Here is a 14,498-nt window from a genome sequence, read left to right on the forward strand (position 1 = left end):
AGATGTTGGGGTCCTGGTCATTTTAGTATTCTTAGAACCAGAATAAGGCTCCACTAGTCAGGGAAGTGCTGTAACGCCACAGCTGGGAGACCCACTTATCTGGATCCACGTAGCCCCAACTACTGTAGTGAGCCGTGACTGGGGTCTCTTCAGATGGTAATATTGTGTATTTTGTCCCGTGCGTCTAGAATAACCTCAACTTGTGAAGAAATAGCTATAATCACACAGTTTCTATTGTAGGCTGTTACTGGACACATGTGTTACCGCTGTGGTGTCATGGGGCACTTCCTGCGCCTCCAGGCTAAAAGCTGCCAGCTATGATCTTAGTGAATGCGTTTTCTTAGGAGATATTCTAAGACCTCACACTGTTATTTGGTGCTGGTCTCTCTCTCTATATATACTGTTCTCTCTCATCTGCCTGCAGTGTGGGCTGCATGGAAATCAGTGCATGTTCCTGCAGGGAGCAGTGTTATTCCCCTTCCCTTAATATATGCTTCTGTGCTGCAGGTTCCTGACGTCCCATCTGCCTTATATATGTCCTCTCCTCCCAGTATGTATTAAGGCACCGTGGTGTCTTTTCATTCTGTACCTTGAAGAATTTGCATGAATTCGATTATTATCTTCTAGAAGGGGCAAATTAAATAAGAAGTATCAGTGGCGTAGCTAGAAATTTTTCTCCCCCTGCCAAAAAAAAATGCACAGGGCGTGGACCCGTTCATTCAATATGCACTGGGTTCCCGTTATTAGATTTGTACAGGGCGAGACTAGCTCAGCACTCACTGCTGCCTGGGTCACCTGTCAGTTCAGGTAGCGGCACCCACTATCGACCCCACTGGCACTGCTCCCCCAAGCTGCAGCGGGGTCTGCCACATATGTAGCTACGCCACTGAGAAGTAGAATCTGATTGGTTGCTATGGGAAACATCCCATCTTCAATAGAACTACTTTCTAAATAAATGTACCCCTAAGTAGCTGATTCGCTGGTACTTTCTCCAATTTATCTCTCTCCAAGTCTTGGTACATCCCCTCCTTAGTCACATCAACCTAGCCCTGCCCATGAGCACATGTAGCCCCTCCCACGACTAAAAAAATTAAGCAGACGGGTTTGTCCCTTCCGGGCCTCAACTGCATGCCCTCCGCACTGTCTAGGTCACTATATGTTTTTTTTTTTTTTTTGTTATTCTATTGTTATATTATGTTTTGATCATTTATTTTATTTTACAGTATTTGTCATTTTACCTCCCTGCATTTATTTATGACGTTTGCAATCTACAATAACTTTTCAACAAAAACCCATTGAAACCAATAAACCGTTAAAAAAAAAAACATATACTACAGCATGTCCACTGGCATTTACAAAACCATTGTTATATTTAGTGGGGAAGACATGCTACCTTTAATTGATCCATTCCCCGTGTACTCTCGGCCAGGGGTCTGTTATTCTGTAGCCTTTGTATGATGAGCAGAGCTGTACATGACCCCGAAACAGTTACAGTCATTCTTGTCTCCTCTTTACATTGGAAGCTGTTAGCCTCTGAGCCAGCTGCTCATCCCTGGAGAAAAGGTTATAAAAATAGGAGGCAGAGATCTGTCTGAAGCCCCTTGATAATTCTCGAGCCTTTACTCGCCACAGGGACTCTAAGGCTTACCTGTGATGTATGATAAGATTGTATCACCAGCAATCACGAGACTTAACAGTTTGCTATTGACAGCTGCACCTGAACTGAATGTTAATGCTCCTTGTGTTGTTCAGGTAAATCATTTTGTTATTCTCAGGAAATGCACAGCAAACCCAAGTCTCTTACCTTTTACAATTATATTTTGGCGGTAGTACAATGAAGGGTAAGTGAAGGTCAAAGGCGCTGAACCGAATAAATTCAATTACAAATTAAAATGTTTTTAAATAGTCCATTAGAATTTGTGTATTGTTTTCCACATGATATTCCGTAGATGCATTTGTGCTTGTGGAGTATTCTCATCCTTGGTGACGGAAAAAAAAAAGCATGCAATATAAAAGAGGTTCAACAATGTGTAGAGATTTTCTAAATGTCCATATGACAAACAACAGTTTCACCACAAAGGCATGTCTTAAAGCCATATCCCACTCACTTCAAAAGTGGTCTGGACCACACATATAAAGGTTTCTTTAAATTATTATGCTGTTTCATCGATGATTTATTCATCCTTTGGTAAGGATCCAAGGAAACTCTTGTGAATATATTGGATAGCCACAATTCAAGTTGGTAGCCCGATTTAATTCACCTATTGTTTCAGCCAAACAGAGGTTAACTTCTTGGATGTTAAAGTTATTAAACAACATTCTAAGATCACTACCGCCGTGTACACTAAGCCCACAGATCGTAACCTTCTACTACAGGCATCCAGCTGTCATTCAAAAAATCTTATAGGTAGCTTGCCATATTCACAAATGGTGCACATCATGCGCATCAACAGTGATGTCACCCTTGCTCAACAACAGCTGGATGGTATTATTGATAAATTCTTAGCTAGAGGTTACTCCAGAAAGCAGCTGGAACTATCCAAACAAAGGGCTATGCAATTGAATCGAACAGATTTATTAACAGCCACGTCCAAAGATCGGGAAACCACAAACATCAAAATGCCGTGGGTTACAAGATATAACACAAAGTCATCAGCTATCAATGCTATATCCCAAAAATACTGGCCGGTCATCAAGTCTGATTCAGCGTTGGGCCTTCGGAACGTTGACATGATGCCGTGTTACTCCCAAGGGCGTAATTTAAAGGACTTATTGGTGAAAACGGATATGAGCAAATATAAATCTTCCCCCAATACCAGCAGTTTTTTTACAACAGCCGAAAATGGGCTGCAGTAAATGTGGCTGCACTACCTGCCAATTTACGGGCGATTATACAGGAATATCTCATTCGCCATCGTTTCAACTGTGACAGCACATTTGTCATATATCAAATCATCTGCCCTTGCGGCTTGGTATTTATTGGGAAGACAGATTGCAACGTGGAGGCAATCATCAGCTAAATTAATTCAACTAGAGACCAAATGGATAATGATGTTGGATGATATTGCCCCCAGGGGTCTTAATGAAAATATTTCCTTAGCTATGTTTTGGTAGCCATATGTTTAGTTATTTTAGCTAGTAGTTTTCCCTCCAGCCCTCTACGGTCGGCCGACGACTGTCGTCTCTCCTCCACCCTGATCACTGCTTCCAACGCTAGAGTACAGGACTTTGCCTGTGCTGCACCCCTTCAGTGGAACACACTCCCTCACTCCATTAGACTCTCCCCGACCTTGCAAAGCTTCAAATGGGCATTGAAAACTCACCTATTCATCAAAGCGTACCCTTCCACTGCATAAACTAGTCCTGCATAATCTAGCTGGTTCTCCGATTCAAATCCATAGCCTGCTGCATTCCATCTCATTGAGATCGTCAGGTGATGCCAGGTCTCAAAAATGAGAGACGCATTCAAGCAAAAGTAATTAAAACAGATAATTGACAAGTGCCAACAACAGTGCCCCCTCCCCTGCGGCACACCAGCCTAGTTACAGCCTTGTTGGGAAAAAAAACACAGTTTTGTTTGGGTGGTACTGTTTACCTAGAACGGCGCCCACGATCTATATCGTGGGTATCTTGCCGCAAATCGCAGGCATCGCATGCATCTCATGTGTTTGTAATGTTAAATTACCTTCCAATCAACCAGATCAACCCAATGGACCCGATTTTACATAGGGAACAATGTTAAATTCCCTTCCAATAAACCAGATCAACCCAATGGACCTGATTTTACATAGGGAACAATGTTAAATTCCCTTCTAATCAACCAGATCAACCCAATGGACCCGATTTTACATAGGGAACAATGTTAAATATCCCCCAGACCACAAATTGAATTGAATAACCACCAGTGTGAAATGCCCCCCCCCCCCATTGTTAACGTCACCCCGCGGTCAACGTCATCCTGAAGCGTGGCGAGCACAGCGAGCCCGCGAGGAGCGGCGGTACGCGTCCTCCGACCTTTTCATACCCCCACTATCCACGTCGGCGTGGAGTTGAGAATAGAAAGTGTGGCAAACGCAGTGAGCCCGAAGCGCGGCGAGCGTAGCGAGCCCCGCGAGGGGAGGCGGATACCTTTGAAGCCCTGTGAAGGTATCCGCGTCCCCTCGCGGGGCTCGCTGCGCTCGCCACGCTTCGGGCTCGGTGGCTCGCTACGCTCGCCACACTTTATATTCTTAACTCCACGCCGAAGTGGATAGTGGGGGTATGAATCGGTCGGAGGACGCGTACCGCCACCCCTCGCGGGCTCGCTGCGCTCGCCACGATTCGGGATGACGTTGACCGTGGGGTGACGTTAACAATGGGGGGAGGTGGCATTTCACACTTTAGGGTGCTTATTCTATTCAATTTGTGGTCTGGGGGCTATTTAACATTGTTCCCTATGTAAAATCGTATCCATTGGGTTGATCTGGTTGATTGGAAGGGAATTTAACATTGTTCCCTTTGTAAAATCAGGTCCATTGGGTTTATCTGGTTGATTGGAAGGGAATTTAACATTGTTCCCTATGTAAAATCAGGTCCATTGGGTTGATCTGGTTGATTAGAAGGTAATTTAACATTGTTCCCTATGAAAAATCGCTACAATCGCACCCATCGCATCGCAGGCATCGCATGCCACTATAATTCCATGCGATGTACATGCGATCAACGCGATGGGCGCCATGCTAGGTAAACAGTACCGTTTGGGTTAACAGCCAAGACTAGGTATGTAATTTCCAGACAAGCAGCTGCATCCTCCATATGTGTCATATTTATCAGTGTGCAGGTTGAAAAAGAGGATATTTATTTATTTACAGTTTCTTATATAGCGCAGCAGATTCCGTTACAGTGTCTTATATAGCGCAGCAGATTCCGTTACAGTGTCTTATATAGTGCAGCAGATTCCGTTCCAGTGTCTTATATAGCATAGCAGATTCCGTTACAGTGTCTTATATAGCGCAGCAGATTCCGTTACAGTTTCTTATATAGCGCAGCAGATTCCGTTACAGTATCTTATATAGCGCAGCAGATTCCGTTACAGTGTCTTATATAGCGCAGCAGATTCCGTTACAGTGTCTTATATAGCACAGCATATTCCGTTACAGTGTCTTATATAGCGCAGCAGATTCCGTTACAGGGTCTTATATAGCGCAGCAGATTCCGTTACAGCGTCTTATATATCGCAGCAGATTCTGTTACAGTATCTTATATAGCGCAGCAGATTCCGTTCCAGTGTCTTATATAGCGCAGCAGATTCCGTTCCAGTGTCTTATATAGCGCAGCAGATTCCGTTCCAGTGTCTTATATAGCATAGCAGATTCCGTTACAGTGTCTTATATAGCGCAGCAGATTCCGTTACAGTTTCTTATATAGCGCAGCAGATTCCGTTACAGCGTCTTATATAGCGCAGCAGATTCCGTTACAGCATCTTATATAGCGCAGCAGATTCCGTTACAGTGTCTTATATAGCGCAGCAGATTCCGTTACAGTATCTTATATAGTGCAGCAGATTCCGTTACAGTGTCTTATATAGCGCAGCAGATTCCGTTACAGTGTCTTATATAGCACAGCATATTCCGTTACAGTGTCTTATATAGCGCAGCAGATTCCGTTACAGGGTCTTATATAGCGCAGCAGATTCCGTTACAGCGTCTTATATAGCGCAGCAGATTCCGTTACAGTATCTTATATAGCGCAGCAGATTCCGTTACAGTGTCTTATATAGCGCAGCAGATTCCATAACAGTGTCTTATATAGCGCAGCAGATTCCGTTGCCCTTTACAATAGTAGACAGTGATAAAACAAACAGGGTAACTACAGACAGACTTGGAGGTAGGAGGGCCCTGCTGCAAGCATACAATCTATAGGGATATAGGAGGGAAACACAAGGACAGGCATCAGTAATAGCATACCAGTTCCACCAATTTACAAGTCCAGAAGGGAAGCTATATAATACATAAGTGCCTCAGAGGGTTATGCGTGTAGAATTTAAATATGATAGGCTTGCCTGAAGAGGTGAGTTTTCAGGGAACGCTTGAAAGTTTGGAGGCTAGTGGAGACTCTTATTGTGCGTGGAAGGGCATTCCATAGGATGGGAGCAGCCCGATGAAAGTCCTGTAATAGTGAATGGGAGCTAGTGATCCGTGCAGAAGAGAGACGCAGATCTTGTACAGAGCGGAGTGGCCGAGATGGGAGATATTTTGTGATAAGTAAGGAGATATATGCTGGTGCAGTATGGTTAATAGCTTTATATGTGAGTAGAAGTGTTTTATATTGAATACGATAAAATACAGGCAACCAATGGAGGGACTGGCAGAGTGGATCAGCAGACGATGAGGAAGATCAGCCTAGCAGCAGCATTTAGAATGGATTGCAGTGGTGAGAGTCTGTTCTTAGGAAGACCAGTTAGGAGACTATTGCAATAATCAATGCGGGATATAATGAGTGCATGGATAAGAGATTTAGTAGTGTCTTGTGTGAGATAGGGTCGTATTTTGGATATGTTTTTTAGATGCATGTAACATGATTTAAAGACAGATTGAATGTGGGGAAGAAAGGACAGTTTAGAGACGAGGATGACCCCTAGGCAGCGAGCTTGTGAGGTAGGGTAGATTGTCGAGGGAATATGAGTAATTCCGTTTTGGAAATATTGAGTTTGAGTTAACGAGAAGACATCCAGGATGAGGTGGCGAGAAGACATCCAGGATGAGATGGCAGAGAGACAGTCAGAGACTCGGCCCAAGACCACTGGTGACAACTCTGGGGTTGATAGATTTGAGTATCATCCGCATGTAAGTAATACTGAAATCCGATAGCGTTGTCCTGTTGTTGCCTATGGCCTACTCACCGCATTTGTAGTTCTAAAGGGTTCCCCTGAATTCGTTCATGGAAATGGGCACTGTACATGTTCACTCAGCAGGACCGTGTATGTACAGTACCCCCATCAGCCTGTGTCCCTATGAGTGGTCACTGATACATCCCTCCGATGTAATCACATATTGTAATGTGACCCTAGGCCATAGAATCACACCCACATTGCATTCAATATGCAATTAATGATAAATGTTGATAAATAGGAGAAAGAGAAGGATAGGAACTCACACTGGAATTATGAAAAAGGGTGACTTATCCTCAGTAATTTGATATGAGATAGATTTTCTAGAGCAGCCATTTGTCACCATTAATTATTTTCTTGAAGTAAGAGTAATCAATTGAATTCCCCCCCTAAGTTTTGTCCCCCAGTGGGGTCGGAGCTATGCAGGAGCTTGGAGCATCCTTCAGTCACTACGAGCAGCAGCTGAGTGAGTGTAATGAGACCCACCTGTCCGCCCCTCGGGTCAGTAAGTAATGGCGACGTTATCTCTGTCCAGAGGGCGGGTGAAGCACAGGCTTCATTGGTACCCTGTTACGGTTCTGTATGTGCAGCCTTCCGGGGTGTCATGATCTTCCCAACGTTGGCTACCTCACCTCTTCAGCATGACATCATTTCGCCATGGGGCGTGGCTGATGTAGTGCGCAGTACCACTGCGTTACGGGATTGGGAAAACGCTAAAGAACAGCAGTACAATGCCTGACTGTTATAAAGGGCCTTATTTTAGTTCACTCTTTCTGACAAAATCCTTCTTAGATGGACAAAACCATGTGCACTGCAGGGGGGCAGATTTAAAATGTGCAGAGAGAATTAGATTTGGGTGAGTTATTTTGTTTCTGTGCAGGGTAAATACTGGCTGCTTTATTTTTACACTGCAATATAGATCTCACTTTGAAGAAAAACCCCACCCAAATCTAATTCTCTATGCACAAGTAACATCTGCCCCACCTGCAGTGCACATGGTTTTGTCCATCTAAGAAGGATTTTGTCAGAAAGAGTGAACTAGAATAAAGCCCTTTGTATTTTCATGGTGCTTATTTCTTGCAAATATATTTATGAATGAAAATCCAGACCACGGCGAAAGCCTCAAATCTCTTAAACAGATAACAGAAGAGATTTGCAGCCTCCAGGGAAGACTTCATTTAAGCCTGTGATCACAACATATATGATCTAATATGTGGCTTACAATGCAAATTAAGACAGAATGTGCCTGCATGGGATCATATCCAATCTATATCCAGCGGGATAAAATATACCAATGATAATGCTGTCAGGACCTAATATGCCAGTCACTATATGAAGTCAGTGATCAGGCCCAGCAAGATACAGTTTATATTGCCAAATACAATGCTAGGGATTTGATAGTATCAGCAAGTTGTAATAGAATAGGAATATTGTCCAGTGAAATGTAAATGAATTGTAATATCAGGTAAATAAGTAGCAAATATACTCAGCTGCTCTTTTGTTGCATTGCCAAGTAATTTGCCCATTACTAGCAGCAATGCCAAGTGCGGCGCCCATTCACAGCAATAATTACAGCGTTTAACTCCTTGAGTGCCAACATCGTCGCTCACATTTGTTATATAAATTCAAATAAAAAATGTTGCGTAAAAAAAGATTATATTTCCTATATAAGGGAACATTACAGGTCATTATGTTGAATAAAAATGTTTGCTTGGGAATTTTTACACCTATATTGACAAATTTACTTGGAACTGAAAGGGTTAAGACAAGTTCATGTCATATTTAGTGCATGCAAAGTTGTATATCCCTCTCTTCTGTTTCGTTCTCCTCCTGTGTGTCAGTCAGGGGCAAACGCAGGATATTCAGAAGGGGGTTTCCAGATGGGCGGAGCAAAGCACGGAGATGGACACTTATGTGACTCAGTATATGCCAGGTCAGTTAAAGTATTATAGATAGACCAAATGTATATAAATAATAATAATAACAATAAAAAAAAAAAAAAAAAATATATATATATATATATATATATATACATACATACATACAGGTGCGTCAACAGCAGTTTAGACCCCTGGGCATAGCAATGTTTTGGGGCCCCTACCGATCCTCCAGTGGTAGGGGTGGGGGAAGCCGCGGGTGGTTGGGGGTAATGCAAAAACTCCTGGCACCCGCCACCTAGCTGTGCACACTTAGCCCTAACCCCCCACCCCCTCCCCATCCACCACCACCAACCTGGCTGCCCCTCCTAAATGTAGGTATTTGCTGAATGCAGCAACTTGCTGTACTGATCACCTGGTCTTATTGCTACAGTCATCATTTACAGTACACTGCTGGTAACGTGTGTAGAGAGAGCAGTATTAGCCCTTTCAGTGCCAACATCTCTGAGAGAGATGTTCAAAATATCTGCTAATGCCAGCGTCGCTCACATTTGTTATATAAATTCAAATAAAAAATGTTGCGTAAAAAAAGATTATATTTCCTATATAAGGTAACATTACAGGTCATTATGTTGAATAAAAATGTTTGCTTGGGAATTTTTACACCTATATTGACAAATTTACTTGGAACTGAAAGGGTTAAGACAAGTTCATGTCATATTTAGTGCATGCAAAGTTGTATATCCCTCTCTTCTGTTTCTTTCTCCTCCTGTGTGTCAGTCAGGGGCAAACGCAGGATTTTCAGAAGTGGGTTTCCAGACGGGCGGAGCAAAGCACGGAGATGGACACTTATGTGACTCAGTATATGCCGGGTCAGTTAAAGTATTATAGATAGACCAAATGTATATAAATAATAATAATAACAATAAAAAAAAAATAATATATATATATATACATACATACATACAGGTGCGTCAACAGCAGTGTAGACCCCTGGGCAGACCAATGTTTTGGGGCCCCTACCGATCCTCCAGTGGTAGGGGTGGGGGAAGCCGCGGGTGGTAGGGGGTATTATATCAACCGCTCAGCATGTAGGGCCTGGATCAGTAATTTCCACTAATTACCCCTTTACTGCACAGATGGTGGGAGATGGAGTGGGAGAAGGGGGCATTGGGCTGAATGAAGGGGCCCTGATACATAACTTCCAGGGTGGTAGAGGATGTTTAATATGCAGAGGAGGGGTTTATAGTGGAGTGGGCGTATTATTCATAATTTTCTGGTGGGAGGACAGCTCGCTTGCCTGCAGATATCTCCAGTTCCCAGTAATAGATTTCTTAGATGTTAATGGAACTAGAGAATCCCACCTACCAAATGGTATTGGTGACTAGGGGATCAGAGTTCAGGAGGTAGAGCAATCTGCCAATGAGAATATAAAACGACATACCAGGTGTGTGGAGCTGGAGCAGTAACCAGCTGCTTGAAGGCTGATATCTCTGGTTCTGGGAATAGTAGAGACATCAAAGGGGGAGAGTCCCAGCTTTTGGAATATATCCTCAGAAAAACTCTAAGTTAGACATGGGCCCAGATGCACTAAGCTTCAAAAGTGATAAAATGGACAGTGATAAACCACCAACCAATCAGCTCCTACCTGACATTTTTCAAACACAGTCTGTGACATGGCAGGTAAGAGCTGATTGGCTGCCTGTTTATCACTCTCCATTTTATCACTTTTGAAGCTTAGTGCATCTGGCCCAGAACCTGAAATATCTGACTGGGAAGAGCAATTAACAGGCTTGGATGGGGACCACTGTTTTGAAGTCAGATATCTCCGGTTCGCACGGGCCGATTTTTTAAATTCTTGTACCCTTGGAAAGTGGGGACCCTCAGATTTCAGCCTAGGGCCCTTAGACTCCTGGGGGGGGGGGGGGGTTTCTGGGTACTCAGAAACCCCCCCTGCGTGCGCTACTGTCAGTATCACCTGGTGAGGGGCACTCACACTGGTGCACACGAACACACATGCAATTATATAAAGGGGACAACAGACATGAGATAAAGGTGACTTATAAACATGACATAACATATAAGATTTCTAACATATGTTATCATAAATACTGTAGGGGACTTATACACATGGGCCCTTATTCAGATCTGCACCTGCAGTGCAAAACCATGTGCACTGCAGGAGGGGCAGATGTAATATGTGCAGAGAGAGTTAGATTTGGGTGGGGTGTGTTGAAACTGAAATCTAAACTGCAGTGTAAAAATAATGCAGCCAGTATTTACGCTGCACAGAAACAAAATAACACACAAATCTAACTCTCTCTGCACATGTTACATCTGCCCCACCTGCACTGCACATGGTTTTGCACATTTTAAGAACAAATTTGTACTGCAATCAGATCTGAATAAGGGCCATGATGTGATGTATACAGTATTACGTGTGTTAGTTTTGTTCGCAACATGTCATATATATTTGTTACCTTTATGTACTGCCATGTGTGTATAACACTATAATATTAACACTAAAGGTGCCCATACACGGTACAATTGCTGGGTGTGATGAGATGCACGCTCCGGTCACACATCTCATCGCACAGGTCAAAAAGTACCTGCTGCACATACTCTTTATACTAGATCTCATTGCATTGCATTGCATTGCAAAACCTATGCGATGCGATGCAATATTGTATACAATAATTGTACCATGTATGGGCACCTTTGTATTATTAAATACCATACTGCCATATTTATAATCCCACTACATTTCTAGTGCTCATTGTCACCTGTATATGAAGATGTTGGTATAATCTGGAAGTCCACGTTAGATGCTTTTTTTTCCCCTATGAATGTAACTTTGTTACACCAATAATGGGGATCTGAAGGTTTAAGTGTTTTATGGCACATTCTCTATCAGCAATGACTGGTACTATGATGGCTCATGTGTACTTGAGCAGGTTAGAGGAGGGCTTTGAAAGAGGAGATCTGCTATGGAAGAGGAGAGCTGCCATGGAAGAGGAGAGCTGTCATGGAAGAGGAGAGCTGCCATGGAAGAGGAGGGCTACCATGGAAGAGGAGGGCTGCCATGGAAGAGGATGGCTGCCATGGAAGACGATAGCTGCTATGGAAGAGGAGAGCTGCCTTGGAAGATGAGAGCTGCCATGGAAGAGGAGAGCTGCCATGGAAGAGGAGAGCTGCCATGAAAGAGGAGAGCTGCCATGGAAGAGGAGAGCTGCCATGGAAGAGGAGAGCTGCCATGGAAGAGGAGAGCTGCCATGGAAGATGAGAGCTGCTATAGAAGAGGAGAGCTGCCATGGAAGAGGAGAGCTGCCATGGAAGAGGATGGCTGCCATGGAAGAGGAGAGTTGCCATGGAAGAGGAGGGCTGCCATGGAAGAGGAGAGTTGCTATGGAAGAGGAGAGCTGCCATGGAAGAGGATAGCTGCTATGGAAGAGGAGAGCTGCCATGGAAGAGGAGAACTGCTGTGGAAGGGGAGAACTGCTGTGGAAGGGGAGGACTGCCATGGAAGAGGAGGGCTGCCATGGAAGAAAAGGGCTGCCATGAAAAAGGAAAGCTGCCATGGCAAATGAGGGCTGCCATGGAAGAGGAGAGCTGTCATGGAAGAGGAGAGATGCCATGAAAGAGGAGAGTTGCCATGAAATAGGAAAGCTGCAATGGAAGAGGAGGGCTGCCTTGGAAAATAAGGGCTGATATGGAAGTGAGGCTATCATGGAAGGGGAGTTTGCTTTTATTAAATACGTATGACAGTACGTTACTACTGATCCTGTATAATCGATGCATCATGAGCCTAAACAAATATTACAAATTAGAGACAAATACAAAGATTGCCCTTTGACTGCAATGACACATGTGACATAAGATCTGCATCACATCGGGCAATGTTACCTATTTTAGATATAACGTAAAACGTGACTTCAGACATTGTGCTGATTTTCCCATTTAATCTGGGAAGAATTTTATTAATTACACAGTGATGCTGGGGAATTAGTGCATATGTGCTGTCTTAGCGCATTATGAGTAAAGGCGCCCCGTGCAGCAATTAATACGGGCAATAAAATCTAATTTAGTATACGACCGTACACAAAGGAACAGTAAGCTTAAAACGTCTGCTCAATAGTGCAGAGGTCCGTTAATGAGCTAGGGGATGATTACCATTGACGTCTCTGTGTTATAAACCTTGCAATTGCTGTACAGTTCACTGAGTAGTATAATGTGCAATGATATCATGTTAAACATTGCTGATATATAATTTGCAATAAGCATGAAGAGCAATATGATGTATCGATGTTCCAAGCTTTAGCTCTCTAATACCCCTTTCATTTCAAACCTCAACCCCAGATTATTGCTGGGTCAACCTGGGTCGAGAAAGCATCAAACCTTATATCCCGGATTGATCAACCAGGCAATTTGACTCGGGATATAAATAGATTCACCACAACCAGGCAATAACTGCGCAAAGGAATCTCCAAAATGTTAGAACTAATTACCATTTATTATAAAGCGACCAAGCTGACCGACGTATGCATAAGCCACGTCACTGTAATCTATATATCTGACCGACCATAAAGAAAATAATCAGTTCGAATACATTGATAATCACACAAAAGAATAAATCATACAATATAAAAAAAAAAAAAGAAAAACAAGAAAAACTACTATAAAAGAAGACTGTGCAATTTGATAAAAGTTATCACTGAGCTGTGTAACTGACTCAATGTCCCTTATATGCTGTACTGTCCATGGACAAAATGTCCCTTAATATTTATTTCAAATATTTACTTCAGACTGGGTTAGTATAATATTTGTTAGATCACACATCCGGTGAGTTCTGTTAGTATGCATATGGTATTTTTGGTGATTAATTTGTAAGCGCATATAAAGGGTTAGTACTGTATATGAGTTATTTATTTATATATTTTTTTCAATCCTGTATCCTTTCAACAAAGATCTACTCCCTAGTCACTGGCCACTACCTGGCATTGGCCATCTGACAAAAATGACCAAAAGAGGCCTTATATAACCCAAATCATCTTAAATTGACAGGCAAACTACAACCCCTCCTTGCATTTAAAAGATAAGCCTTCACAGGTGTCCTGATGTGACAAGTCAGGCTGCCAAACTGCAGAGAGAGTTATTATTATAATTATGACTGTCCTTGGGCTTACTAGCTAAACACCCCTGGCTCCTTCCTTTGTAGCACACTGCCACTTTTGCCACCCCAATTATCGAGTTGGAATGGGGGGTATAGCTCATCAGTTATTAGATGTGGTTACTCTACAGAGTCATGGCCAGATCCAAGGAAGGGTGACAGGAGCAGTCATCCTGGGGCCCTCACACATTAGGGGCCCCTACACTCTCCCCCTGAATCATGCATGCCACTAGTACTGAAATTGAAATGATTCAGCTGTTACTGTCAGCCTCTTGCGGAATTTCACAGTCACCGCCGCGATGTCCAGGAGAGTGAGACAGTGCCATTTCACTCAGCCTTGGCTCCATCCTCAGTGGTGCCAGCAGTGTGTGACTAGCTGGCAGCGGACTTTGAGCTGTGTGGTGCCGGCAGTGTGTGACTGGCTGGCTGCGGGTTCTGGGCTGTGTGATGACGGACATAGCAGTTATTGTGAATTATTCATAAATAACAGCACTATATTCTATTCTCCATTAGGTAACTAACTTTATATAACTACTAATATTTTGTGAGCTACCTTTCGTAATTGTATGATGTCTGTCCATTTTTT

Source organism: Crinia signifera, chromosome 1, assembly GCF_055691185.1.
Source record: "Crinia signifera chromosome 1, ASM5569118v1, whole genome shotgun sequence".
NCBI classification, from domain to species: domain Eukaryota; kingdom Metazoa; phylum Chordata; class Amphibia; order Anura; family Myobatrachidae; genus Crinia; species Crinia signifera.